This window comes from Orbicella franksi, chromosome 10 (genome assembly GCF_964199315.1).
Source record: "Orbicella franksi chromosome 10, jaOrbFran1.1, whole genome shotgun sequence".
NCBI classification, from domain to species: Eukaryota; Metazoa; Cnidaria; class Anthozoa; order Scleractinia; family Merulinidae; genus Orbicella; species Orbicella franksi.
This window is the reverse complement of record NC_138154.1, coordinates 20,142,082-20,157,081: the sequence shown is the minus strand read 5'-3', so window position 1 is coordinate 20,157,081 and position 15,000 is coordinate 20,142,082. Positions and strand designations below refer to the sequence as shown.

Below are 15,000 nucleotides of genomic sequence, written 5' to 3'. Positions count from 1 at the left end.
GACGACGAAGTGTTAGAAAGGTGGAGGGAACACTTTGAGGAAGGTTTTGAATGTACAACGACCTCACATACCCCTGCCAGTGATAGATCAAGCACTTGGGGTCATTACAAGCATCGACACTGGCGACATCTCAATTGTTGAAATTAAGAAAGCGATCCACCGTCTGAAGAATGGCAAGAGTCCAGGGATTGATTGCATCAGCACCGAGTTGCTCAAGTGCTCCGAGAAGGATGCTGTGAAACAACTCCACTTACTTATTAACGCTATCTGGAAAGAACAATGTGTACCAGAGAACTGGAAGAAGTCACTCATAGCGAAAGTGCCCAAGAAGGGTGACCTCACTCAGTGTGATAACTATCGCAGTATATCCCTACTCTCCATACCAAGCAAAATCCTATGCAGGGTCCTCATTGACAGATTGAAGAGTGGCATGGATGAGATAAGGCAGCAGGCAGCATTTCAATCTGGAAGGGGAACCTCTGTGCAAATCTTTCCTCTTCGGAACATCCTTGAGCAGTGCCAGGAATGGCAAGCACAATTGTACATTAAGACTTTTCGAAGGCTTTCGACTGCATTATCTGAGAGAGACTTTGGGACATTATGTGGCAGTATGGCATCCCTGACATCTTTATCAGGACTTTTAAGGCACTACAAATGTATATCATCAGAGCTAAAGCTGCATCACAGAAGGTGGAAGGTATTCTAGCTGGTTTGAAGTGAAGAGTGGCGTGCGGCAAGAGTGTGTGTTGTCTGGCTTCATCTTTGTCTTGAACATGGACTGGGTCATGCAGCACACAAATGATAGGAGACGTGGCTTGAGATGGAAATTCACATCAGTCCTAGAAGACTGGACTATGCTGATGATGTTCCTCTCATCTCAAGCAGATTTGCTGATCTCCAGGAGAAGACCAATAGGCTAGTAGCCACCGCTTGGGATGAACCACAGATGCATGCACTACATCAGGATAGAAGGAGAGGAGGAAGATGTAGAATCCTTCATGTACCTAGGTTCAGTACTTGACAAACTTGGCGGCGCAAAAGCAGACATCAAGAGGCAACTAGCACTAGCGAGAACTGCACTCACCAGACTTCAGAACATCTGGAGTTCAGGTAGATTCAGCCAGAAGACCAAGTTGCCCACCCTGAACTCGAACGTCCTCTCTGTGCTGTTGTATGAAGTGAAATGTGGAGGGTGACAGCAACTGATCTCGACAAACTGGAGTGCTTCATCGCACATGCCTGAGGAGACTGCTGAGGAGATTCTGGACCAACCATCTGAGCAACGAAGAGCTGTGCAAAGCCACAGGGAGTACGTCAGTGTCAGTCCTTATACGAGTGAGAAGATGGCGATGGTTAGGGCACTTACTGAGGAAATGTCCTGACAACATCTCGAGGACTGCATTGACGTGGGCACCTGAAGGTAAGAGGAGGTGAGGTCGACCGAGAGAGACATAGAGAAGAACCGTGGAGAAGGAAAGGAACAAGCTCAAATGACATATATGGGGAGCTGCTGCTGCATCGGCCTCAGACCGGGATGGGTGGCGTGATCTTCTGGCTGGCCTCAAGACTACTCATGGACCCGATGAGGATGAGTGAGTGTTAATTTCAAAACTGTCTAAGTTGTGTATAACTGACACAATCAATAATTATTATGTCTTCACAGATTCTTTGTACTTGCTACTGAGCTGATCACGATTAACAATGTAAGTGACTCACCTTTACAATTTAAGCTGACTGGTGTTAAAGATTTTAGCAGCAATTCAAGAGTGATGATTATACTCTATATTAATGCCTGTCAGTTGAGTCCTGAGGGAGGCAATAAATATGAAAAAAGAAAACAAGGTTAATGTCATTTTCACCCTTTCACTTAAAGTTCTTGTGTCCAGGCTTGTGTCCAGGGTTCAGCTGCATTGCATATGTTCCATTGATCCATAGACCATTGGCGATCAAGGACTCAGATGAAGTTGGTGAAGGTAAATGAAGGTTGATGCAAGGAACATAAGAATGTCTCTAAGACAAACATATAGCTTTCTAGAAGTAAAGCTACAACACCCTGACACTTTGATACTAGAAATCTTGCTTGTAAGGTTGAAATATCTTATTGTCATAATTATTGTCTTTCAGGTCAATAAATACTCACCACTAATATTTTGACTATTGCATTCATGGGCTTTTCATGATCAGAGTTGACCCGAGTCAATTCAGCCCAGACTGGTAATCTGAATTTTATCTGGTCCAACTTTTGTAGTCCTTCCTCTGCAAATTCAGTTAAACACATTTCCATAAATCCAGTCATTATAAATATTACTTCACTGCGATAGAAAAAGATTAAGGAACATGGACGCATTGGCAGTTTCAGGATTAATAACTAATATATAAAATGCAAACTTAGTCTTTCATCCTACCAGGCAAAATAGCAACACTGTGTGTGAGATACACACTGTACAGGTTCCCTGGGTGTCATCAGAGCACAGTTAAATGTCTCGAAAACGCAGACCTCAGACCCAAAAAACTCAGACACCCTGGGTGTCTTACAACCTCAGACCCAAATAACTTAGACCATCTGGGTGTCTCAAAACCTCAGACCCGAAAAACTCTGTTTGACTATTAAAGGTTTGTTCTGCTCAAAATTGAATTTGGGAGAATTAATCGAATCGTAAGTATCCATAATACATTGTAGGTTACATGTACAATGTATATCTGTTTGGAACTATCAATTCTGCAATGTTACTCTATAATTGTATCGCAAAATTCTCATGCAACACACCTCACGCTAACTAAACGTGGCTTGAATGGCTTCAAAATACATCAATTTGATAAATTTGGTTTATACTTGTAAGGCAACCAAAAAATGATACAAATGTTGGGTATTATTTTCATGAACAAAGCAGAGGAATCTACCTCCACAGCTGATTTTTCTTTTTCCCTCTCTTCCCTCAGATTCTGCCTGCAGTATATGTATGACATTGTAAACAAGTCATTTTGAAACAATCTGTGGCAAACATGTGCCTGAGTTTTCAAGACATCCAGAGGGTCTGATCTTTTAGGGGTTGAGGTCTGAGTTTTTGAGACACCCATCTGGAGCACCCATTTTAGAAAAAAATTGCATCTATTCAAACGGTTCAACTTTAAAATAACTATCACTCCCTTCAACTAGACAGAATGCTTCTAAGGTTTAAATATCTTAAATGTTATTGGAAATAAAAACAATAGTTGTCTAACTTTCAGTTCAATAAATATTTTATCACCAGTACTGTGATTGTTGCATTCATACATGTATGTGGTGAAAACAATTTCAACCCTTGAAATGGTTGGTCAGGAGTTGTTGATTTAACATGTATACACTTGCTAAGACTGGAAATCTACATATCGATGTATGTACATGTATGGGCAATTCCACATGAGTGGTGTCAGAATCCAGATTTTTAAAAAGAGATTGCATATGAATGAACTGTTGACAAGTTTTCAAAATACACAGAAAAATAAATTTCAGCACCTTCATGACGACCGTGTATTCAGGGGGGTTCCCAAAGTAATTATTGTTTTTGTTTTTTTTTTGAGCAAACAACAGGCAAGAAGACTAAATTTTTTAACTTGCTATATCAAGCTTGGGAAACATAAGAGAATGTCCCTCACTGGAGTTAACACATAAGTGATATAAATTTCACTTAAAACTTTTTTAAAAAGTAGATTATTATAACAAAAGTCATGGATGTTACGTAACATCCGCATTGTTTTAACAATCTTTTTCTTTCCTAAAATGACTACATGAAAGATTTTAAAAACATTCTTGTCACACAGCTAGATATCCAAATAAGGAAACACTTTGGCAAAAAGATATCTCTGATAAACTGCAACATTTTCCAAATAATGGCAGCAAAACATTGTTCTGGATGTTACGTCATAGACACTACACTTCTTGAACTTAAGTAAAAACATTTCGAAATAGTTCTTAAAAGACAGAACATTACATCACATAATTATGTCCTTCTAAATTTGCTCTAGTTTCACCTAACAAACTTTTGACAAAGACACAGGCTTTCAAGTGGGTTGTTAACTACTCTGAAATTTCAACAATAGCTGCAGAAGAGGTTCTGCCACTCTGTTGAACATAATCATTTCTGACAGTTCTTAAACCCTTCTACATGTACATGTATGCTTCCTATTACTTTCAAGAGTTTTTTTTCCACAGCTAGTTGCTCTGGAATTTCAAATGGTCCATTGATAAACTGAGGAACAACAACAGAAGCTGAAAAAATGTTTGAATAGTGGACTCTTTTGTTTTGCCTTGACAACTCTGTAAAGAAACCTTGAATTAAACAAAACTGCCATTTTTGTCTATTCTCTGGTAAAAGAAGTTAGTATATACCACATAAGTGAATAGTGCTTTTCGTGCGCTCTGATTGGTTCACTCGGAGGTGATTAGCAAGTACTATTCACCTCCGAGCAGCCAGCGTGAGAGATTTTAAAATTTCTGACCGCTTGTCACACATAAAATAACGTTTTGGTCCACTAATTATTCAGCTTGTGTGGTACTAAAACAATTATTCACCTCAGTGTTGGTGAAAGTGATGGATATTTACCGAGCCGCAAAGCGGCAAAGTAAATATCCACCACTATTCACCTCCACTTCGGTAAATAATTGTTAATTATTACTCTGGTGACCAGCATATGCTTCCAGGCTCAGAAATATCCCAAGAGCAGGCTCAAATGCAGGTTATACATCATGCAAAAAGCATGTTGTGTCCCGCAAACAGTGCTGTGATATTTCAGGGGTTTTACATGAGATGCCAACCAGTTTCATTCATAATAACATAAAATATTTGCCTATATACATGTATATCTTGCTTAATATGACTGAGAACAATAAAAAAAGATAATTTATCATCTATTCTTGGCAGTGATTCACAGAGTGTACTGTCTGTGACACTGGTAGTCACATCTGTGATGTTGAAGTTCAAGTAGATGTACCCTTGCAAAGTGCAAATGAAATCAGCCTTTTTAATGGGTCACACAACCCTGCATATATTTGGAACAGTTCATACATAAAGCCCTGATGCCTCAAAGGAATTTTGAATAAACGCTAATGCGCTCAATATTGTGATTGTTTTTTATGTAACATTCACGACAATGTTTTTTTTTTTGTTTTTTGTTTTGCTCCATTTCTTTAATAGAAATCAGTCAAGTGGAAAAATTGAACAGCCCAGTTAACATGTCAGTTGGCACAAACATGTTGATTTTTCTTAAATGCTAAACTGGATAACTCCTTTTTATCCTTTGTCTGTGGTAGATTTAATTTCACTATTGAGTCTGAATATAACATCCACAACAGTGGAAATGCCCATATACATGTACCTATGCTAATGCCTATCTATTAATTTCTTTCACAGGCTACATGAAAGTTGATGAACACTTTAACCTGATGAATCCCAGTAACTCAAATTTGGATAACTCAAACTCCTGTGCTAACTCCAACCATGTCTCATTTCCCTTGGATTTGACTTCACTTTTCAGTCATTTTTACTTGGTTAACTCGAACTCAGATAACTCAAATTCCCCGCTAACTCAAACTAAATTTTGTTTCCCTTGATCAAAATTTACCCCGATAACATGAATTTCTGATTCTTATAACTCGCCACTGATGCTCATTGAGATATCCCATTAGCTTTTCTCATCGTGTGATCGAATTCTAACACTAGAACAAAGACTATAGCAATTTGATTTTAATTACTGCAACGAACAGATCACGTATTTGACAGTTATTTACCAATCATAAGAGTCATACCAGATGTGGTGACTTTGCTGTCACAAATCAGAAGCAGTGTACAGCAAATAGAGGCATTAGCAGAAAGAATCCTCCACTGCATTCATTTTTTGTGCCTAAGCAATAAGAACTTTACAGATAATAGAATGACCCCGACGCAAAAGGGAACATAAATTGAGTGTATTATATAAACTAAGTTACATTCACAGTATTGCATTGTCATATGAATGCATAATCGTTACAGTACAGTTGTAGTTACAAAATGTACAATTAGTTTCTCATGAAATAAGTTTAATTTGCACTGTATTGTATACCGAAGTGTTGAAAATCAATAAACTATTAATTATTAACTTGGAAACTTGAATATTTTAATCGACCCCAATAACTCGATACCCCGCTAACTCGAACAGTTTTTCGTTTCCCTTCAGAGTTCGAGTTACCGGGGTTCTACTGCATTACATGTATTTCTTAGTTTTTTAACTTTATGAATTTATTTTCTTCGGAGATATTACCATGTTTTTGCTACCACGAAATTCAAAGTAATATAAAGATTTGGATTTGATTGATTGGTTGATTGATTGATTGATTGAGTGATTGATTGTTCAGTACTACAGTGTAAATATACAAATTTTATTCTACTGAAATTTGAATATTTCGGCCACCAGGATTTTCACACTCAGCAGGAATCCCAGTAGGAATCCTAAAAGGATCCCACCAGAATTCCACCAAGACTAAATTTGCCCTAAGAAAAATGTGTAGTATCTTCAGCTGGTGGCCAGTTCTGGTGGGATCTCACCCTGATTCTGGAAATTAAATCTTTGTTAGAAAGTACAGAAGCTTAATTGCGGTAGTCTTTCACCCTTTTGCATACTTCTTAGCTGGACCATTACATAATGGACCACTTTAACAATGTCAAACGATGTCACACAATATAAACAATTTTTTATATTTTTTCATTCTGACAAAAAACCTGCACCTCAATACATGTAGGTCAACTTATCGCATTAAATTTAATATACAAAGTGCCAAGTTACATAGGAATCCATTGCAAATGCATGGAAATATGAGACTCCAAATTTCCCAATTTTTATAAAGAAATGTACATCAGTATGCAAGGGGGCAACTGGCATGTATATTTTCTTTGTAAAAGTTGGCAAGTTTGGGGTCTCAAATTTTCATGCAGATTCTTATAAACTTCCCATATTTGCTACATGTAACTTAGGCATACATGTAATACAATTTATCATCCAACTGCAGCGAATACCATCCAAATACCAGTACAAATACCGGTATACAGCGATATTGTACAGTTATTTGTACAGTAGAAAACCTGTTTGCCATATAGGTCGGTGCGCGCACGCAAAACTGTCACACTCTCCCTCTTTCACCGATAGATTTATTGACTAAGGCAGTTGGATAATATATCTCTTATCACACTGTAGATGTTTTGGTGTGTTAAGTATCACTATATATTTTTACTCGTTGTTTGTTTTGACTCTCCCTACGGGCTCGTCAAAATACAGCACAACTCGTAAAAATATATAGAGGATATTACACGGTGGCGAGAAGATATGAATTTTATGTTCGAGTGGCAAGAACAATATCTCATGGGTGAACGAAGCAAACAAGTGAGATAATTTTCTTGCCACGAGAACATAAAATTCATATCTTCGAGCCAACGTGTAATGTTCTTTTTATTATATGGAGAAACCAATTCAACAAAAGCAAAAGGCGGGAATCGTGACTTCATTGAACGATACGACACTCACAAAGGTGACATACAGAAAATACGTCAGTCAGGTCCCGGATGAAGTGGCGTATGGAATCTACGAGTGGTTTAGTTCCCAGTAAAACACTCTTCTCCATATAATAAATAGAGGATATTACACGGTGGTGAGAAGATAAGAATTTTATGTTCTTGTGGCAAGAACAATATCTCACTCATGAGATACTGTTCTTGCCACGAGAACATAACGTGTAATGTTCTTTTTATTATATAGACATACTGATGACAGTGTTTTTGACAATTTTCCAAAGATTTCCGAGCACTTTCTGAAGATTTCCGAAGATTCTCCAAAACTTGTCCGAAGGTCACACGAACGTTGCCGAAGATTTTCCAAAAATTTCCAAAGATTTCCAAAGATTTCCGAAGATTACCAAAGATTGCCGAAGACTTTCGAGGAAGACCCGAAAATGTTTCGATCATACACCAACGAATTTAAGTACAATTTAAGAGACGAACTTGATATCAGTGAAATCATTGATATTTTCACTAGTGAGGATATGGAAAATACGCCACTTGAGTCCCGGATGTGGTTTCATATGAATTTTACGAGTGGTGTATTTTCCAGTAAAACACTCATGTCTGTATAATAAACAGTGATTCTAATAAGATATACCGGTATGTACATAATGTACGTGTAAATCGAGAGGTGAAGCTTATTTTTTTAAATCGGAAAGGTTAAAGCATGACATCGTCAAATTGATTGATATTAATTTTCATCGATTATTTATCGATTTCACGATTGGTCAAACCTACAGCCGACCAAACAAATAAAAATTAGCTGCACAGAGTTCTAAATTGGGTAATAATGACACAGCGCATACTGTAAGCCAATGGGAAAAGCATGGCTCGCATGAAAATACCATCTTATTGAAAGCGAAAGCTAAGCTTATTTACTCTGTCTGTGCATTCTCAATTGCGATGGAGCTTTCATGCACTTCTGTTAAAAACATGACTCATTAAACTAGCTTAAATATCAATATCAGTCTTACGCTAACCTTCCTATTGCAAAAAAGAGCTAAATATTGTTTAATTAGTTCCCGAAATTAAGTGAAGACTACATGATGACATTTAGCATACCTCGACCACCGCGGCAATGGATCGCAGAACCACCAATCTCGATGATGAGTAACAGTGCAGTCTTTACATAACAAGATTATCTATTTTTCTCATCTGAGGGCACAAAAAGAAGCGTACTGAGATTACACGCCGTCTATAAAAGTGACAGCGAAGCACCTCGTCGCACTTGGTAGGCACGTCAAGGAATTCACGGCACGCAGACGCTCTTTGGGAGCAGAGCTCTCACGCAAGATTGCGTGACGAGTCCAAAGAGCGTCTGCGCAGGAGGTTTCAATTATATTTCACGATATTTTAGATGTAACGTTGTGTACAGTGAGAATTCTACATTATGGTCATGAACATTGTTTTCCTCTACCATCTTTTACGTCCCCTATACACCCTAGAATAAGGCCTCTCTTACTCTTTATTCTCTCTTGATCAGCATAAGAAGGAACATAACAACCTGGAAATTAACTTTCCCAGCATTGCAAAGTTTGAAACCCAACCGTGGATCCTCATTCAGCCGGTAATATGTTGATCAAATTGCCAATAAAAGTTCGACTTTAGCTAACATATGTTGCATAGTCAGCCTTGATATCAGTAAAGTCTTATAATCAGCCATGGATATGGTTAAGTTAAATTAATTTCATCAATCGACAATTTTAACTGGGTGGGCAAATCGGCTAACGATCACTGATCGGAGCGGGAATGATAAATCGACAAGCGACGTCGCGCAAGAATTTGAAGCAGAGAAACTTTGGCCAAGAAATCTTGATTTTCTGAAATCTTATCGAATCTTAGATCAACTGCCATTCAAAGACGGCCAATGAAAGCCAACAAACTCTAGCTTATACTTTCCGATCGTCCGACTTAGCGCACTGCTGGTAGACCAATTAAAACTGAAAGCGACAAGGAAATCGATAACGAAAAGGCGAGTCACGCGATTCATTAAGTGTTCCTCGTTTCCAAGTCCTCTCTGTGGCAGCGCTATATTTCAGAATGGTAGAGATGGCTATTGAAAATGAGGCTGAAAAGCGCTGTTTTCCCTATGTTGAGCAGGGCAAAATCAAACGGTTTCAAATAACGCCTTGTACCAGCTTGACAATAAGAGTTGCGATTTCATCTTGTGGCATCCAGTCTCGTTGTGATTAGCTGTTTTTTGTTTTTTTGTTTTTTGTTTTTGTTTTTGTTTTTGCTTTCGCAACACGAAATAGGTCATCACGAACAGGAATCCGGTGTGTCACGACAGATTTTAATGATCATTATATCCATGGCTGCATGCAGGGACCAAAATTTATTTATAAATAAATGTAAACTGAACATTTGTATCACAGCCAATCCACCCGGCGGATTGGCTGTGATACAGTGGAAGTGACTTCCACTGTATCGTAGCCTGTGAACAGCCTAAAATGCCTGTATCGCAGGCTTGTAAGCATTATGGACATAGGGACCTCCTGGTCAGTGTTACACTTTTCTATTAAATATTCCTCAGCAAAAAAGGCCTTGAAAGAGTCAAATAGCATTGCTGTAAACGTACGATAACTATGAAATACCGTATGTCCATAAACGATGACAAGTAACTCTACGTGATCATTAGATGAAGGAAGGATTTATTATGTAATTAGTTTTACAGACAAGTCTGTGGGCACGTCTGTGAACACAAATACCAATTTCCTGTTTGCCACTCAAATGTTTTATCAGTGAGGTCACGTATTACTAATTTGATCACTTTTTGTTGAAATAGAGTTAGTATTCATTGTTTATTTTAAACGTGTCTTCTAAAATGTGACAGCTCTTCTGTCGGCAAAGTTTTACATTTCATTTTTACGAGTGCGCGTCATGTCTTGCACACGCGCGACACGCGCGCAAGTGCCATACACATGCGCGTACACGCACACAAACAAACCTGAGCGCTGATGTGATATGAGGCGACGTTGCGCGTTCAATAAACTCAGATTATTTCGATATAAATCCACACAAGATTTAGTGCGTCCACAACGTTTTGACTACTGTGATGACGCTTATCGTTGCCGATAAGAGTACAGACCACGCTAAACCACATTCGATTTGTTAATTCGTAATAGTAGAGCGGTTTGCATTTGAGTGTCGAAAAGTTATTGGTTTTGCACTTACTACGTCACACGTTTGGCTTAAAACACTCGCGTCACTTTTTCATCCAATCAGAAGTAAAAGCCAAACCAATCGTGACTCCTTCGCACCATTTTTCCCGCGCTTCGCGTCAGCTGCATGTGATTACTTCGAGTTTTGATTGGTTCGCTGGACTGTCAATGTCCTTTGTGATTGGCTGAAGTGATAACTTTGGTTTTGGTTTTACGATACTCAATAGACCTTTCTCGCATTCCAACAAACAGTAGCGCCAAGTCGAGGTCAGGGTGAACAAAAATACAGTAAATGTATAAAAACGTCCACCCCAACCTCGCTCTGATGCTATTGTTCGTACGCACTGAAGTGGAATGCAGGAAAGGTCTCTTGAAAACAACACTAGGTCTAACTAGACCGAGTGGGGTAATATTCGTTATAGGAATTGGACCGAGTGGAGTACAATTCAGGGACTAATCGCGCAAGTAATTTAAAAATCAGACGAGCTCGAAGCGCGAAACCGATTTGAAATTACAAGCACTTTTACTCCCTGATAGGCTCTTACCGATAGTGCTCGTAAAAAAAGCATTAAATGCTTAAAGCAGTGCTTGTTTTTTGCCAAAAAAGTGCTAAAATAATGCTAATTTTTTTAAAAAGTGCTCGTGGGTTACATAAAAATGCTCACTTTTTTCCGATTTTTTTAAACATAGAATATTACATTTTTCAGATTTTCAGTTACATTTTCCAACAACAAGATGTAACGATCACTGTTTTTTTTTTTTTCCAGTAGTCCATTCTGGCTGACTTCCATTGTCCCTCGATGACAACGTGGATGACGCCATCTTGGAACGAGTGTGATGGACTGGTTTCTAGAAGACAACCGCTGACCTATCAAACCTATTCCCCAGGCCTCCCCGGCTCCTTTGACTAAAATGAGGGCAAAATGCATCTGGGAGGCTTTGGACGCCATAAATAAAGTCAGATTGTGCTTTTTAACACAAAATTATACAAATAATCAGTCGAAAATCCAAAATAATGTTAGCAGTGCTCTTTGGGATAAAATGTCAAAAAAAAAATGCTCGCGAAGCCAAATAATGCCAAAAAAAGTGCTAGCACTATCGGTAAGAGCCTACTCCCTGAATTGTACGAAATGAGGTCCAATTACTAATTAATCGTATATATAACAAGTTTCGGAATTAAAAATGTCTTTTGAGAACTTCTTTTGAGTGAAACGTCCGTAGCGCTTTTCATAAGCTTTGAAAACTGTAGGAAACAATACGAAGGAAGCCATTAAAGCGCGCGTAATTGACGTGCGAATCACGTGGATGTCCAATTACAGGTGTCCAATTACAAAAAGTTCAAATTGGATACCTGTAATTGGACACCCACGTGATCGCGCGCCGATTAAGCGACAAAATGGCGCCTGGAGGACCAATCACGATCGAGAATTTTGTTATAGATAGGATTATTGATTGAAGTAATAGCATAGTAAAAGCTTCGGGGTGTGTGTGTGGCGTGCTGTTACGATGAGGCCTGGGTTGTTCGAAAGGTAAATAACACTATCCACCGGATAAATCACTACCCAGTGGATAGCGTGGTTTGTTTTGATAACACTTATCCACTGGATAGAGGGTTCCCAATAGGTTTGGCGGGATGCGGGATTTGGCTTTTTTTCACGGTGATATTCGGGATTTAAGCTGAAAACAGGGGCGGGAAGCGGGAATTTCAGTTGCGTGTGGGAGCGGGATTTCGTATTTTTATAGGGTTGGGATGCGAGATTGTCAAGGGAAACCGAGCGGGATATGGGATTTCAATTCCAACGTGACTTCATGATAAGTTGACCAGCGCAAAAACCGCAAGCTTACAGATATAAACCTTTTGTGCGTATAGCTGTGTCAGGTTTCGAGTAATGAATAGCAACGGCTCTGTACCCAGTCAGGTCCTGTCAAACGTATCCATTAATGAAAATATTTTTTATATTTCCGGTTTCAAATTCTTCGCACGTCGACGGCACGTTAGACTTGCTATGTCAAAACCAGCCTCATTCCCAGGGTCTCTCTTCCTCCCGACATGGGCTTAGGGACAGACCATCAGGCGGGAGTGGGAGTTTTTTTGTGGCGACTGTTTACGCCATAATTTATTTTACGACATGAAATTCTCTGCACGATTTCTTTTCGGAATATGACAGGGAAACGAACCTCCTGCTAGGGAGAGTGTCTACATTCGGCCGTGCTGTTCGGTTCAATAGCAAGCTAATGTTCAGCTAAAATACTCAGTTAACATTTTTTCTTCGGGGTGTGTGCGTGGCGTGCTGTTACGGTCAGGTTTGTTCGCGTGTGGGTCGCACACGGGCATGTATGTATCACACGCGCGTGTGTGGCACTTCCGGCGCTCGCGTGTGTGCAAGTACATGTGAAAAGGAAGTGTAAAAAGAAAAATGGTACATATCATGTTTATTACCCTCCTACCATCGTATGTTGCTTCTATGTATTGGTATGTAACCAGTGTATTCGTAATCGTATGTAACCTGTATGTTACCGTATGTGTCTGTATGTATCCGTCTGTTACTCGTATGTACTCGTTTGTTACCCGTATGTCACTCGTATTTACTCGTATGTACTCGTATGAATCCGTATATCAGGCTCGCATGTGTCCGCTTGATAGAGGTGCCCGTTGAGTACAGGTATTTTTTAAAGCAAATCTGGGGGGAGAAAATGGGACTTGTGCTGCTGCCCGCTTAATATGGGGTCCGCTTAATACAGGTTTGACTATATTATGAGATTGTATGGTGAAATTCATATCAGCCTACCGCGAGGGTCTCCAAGAGGTTTTACGAGGATCCGGAATTCGGGATTTTGTAGGAAAAAGAGAGCGAAATTGGGGATTCTAATTATGAACGGGGAACGGGATTTGGGGATTTTACGAAGCGGGAAACGAGAGATTTCACTTTAAAGAACCAGTTCTTTAAAGGTTCTCACAAACGATAGATCATGTCACATTAACAAGACCTAACAAGCTGGGCAAAATCATGATATCCTCTTGAAAATTTTCAGTGGTATCTGTTCAGAGTCTGCAAATTTATGGCTCATACAAATGTAACCTTTTCGTCTCGTATGACGTTTGTTGTCGTTGTGAATAAACATCTACCGTTTTCGTCCTCCTCGATCTCTGTTACATTGTCTACAACATCTCGTTGAACTGAAACGAGTATCACTCCTAAATTAAAACTATAAAAAGTCATTCCACTCATTCAACAAACTAATGCTTTACTTACACCGCAGGGCAACAGACAATAAATGAAATTCACTTGAAAGCTTGTCCATGATACTCTGATCTTTTCTGTCTCTTCAGCCTCGGCTTCTTTCGCGGCTCTCTCGGAGACGATTTGCTCAAAATATAACCTTCTTGCCCTAAGTTGAGTTAGCTGTATTTTCATCCTGTAAGTGCTGCTGGCGTTTTGACAGAAAGAAGACATTCAAGAAATTAGCTTAAATTCTCACACATGAAATAAGGAATATTCTGTTCTATTTTGTGTAAACATTACATCAAGGCAAGAGATGATTAAGGATAAGTGAGACCCTCCTGGGATTTCGGAAACTGGGAGTGCTCTGAAAATAGCTTGTGGAGGCGCGGTGGCCATTTCCAAACTACCTTTAGCCTCTTTCTCAAAGCAAGTCTTGGTGCCTATCCTTTCATATGAAAATGGGATTTCATTCACGTGCAAATTAAACTCATTTTCATATAAATTCTTGTGCACCAGGCTTCGCTTTGATAGAGAGATTTAAGACAACTCAGAAATGGGCTATTCAAATCATTAAAAATTCTTAATGAATACTTATTTTCAAGTTAGGAGGAATACGCTTGTTTACAACAAGAAAATCGTGAACGGCAAATGGAAGTAAGACAAACAGCTGTGATGTGATGTTCAATTATTCCCACTAATGATGTAGCCATAACTTCTCCTCACCTCAGTAATATCAAATAACAATATGTGGGTTATGAGTATAAAGAGCCTCGTCATCTCCTTGAACTTACGTTGTAAACTTACCTGCGTTAACTCATCCTGTAAGCGAAATTCTCCCAACTGAAATGATGGAAAACGTAGGAATAAACGTAAGAAGAGTTTTGATTTTAATGTGACACTTGCTTTCCTGTCATGCTGGTTCATACCACGTCTCGTCACTGCAGTATTTTATATGAAACGCCAAGTGAGACACGCAGATCAACCCAAGGAATGACTTCTAAACAATGACACGAGTCTTATTTACATTTTTACTTTCAAGCAACTAGATGT

General features: G+C 39.1%; 2 protein-coding genes across 4 annotated transcripts in view; both read right to left on the bottom strand.

The window, feature by feature from the left end:
• LOC145500754 (NLR family CARD domain-containing protein 4-like) overlaps positions 1 to 1,730 on the bottom strand; it is a 51,169-nt gene extending 49,439 nt beyond the window's left edge. For all 3 annotated transcript variants that reach the window (XM_081480279.1, XM_081480277.1, XM_081480278.1), the window contains exon 1: positions 1,717 to 1,730. The gene's annotated coding sequence lies outside the window, so the exon portion shown is untranslated. The remainder of the gene's footprint in view (positions 1 to 1,716) is intronic.
• The window catches only part of LOC145500811 (uncharacterized), a 173,274-nt gene that overhangs the window by 39,495 nt on the left and 118,779 nt on the right, over positions 1 to 15,000 (bottom strand). The gene's annotated exons all lie outside the window — the stretch shown is intronic.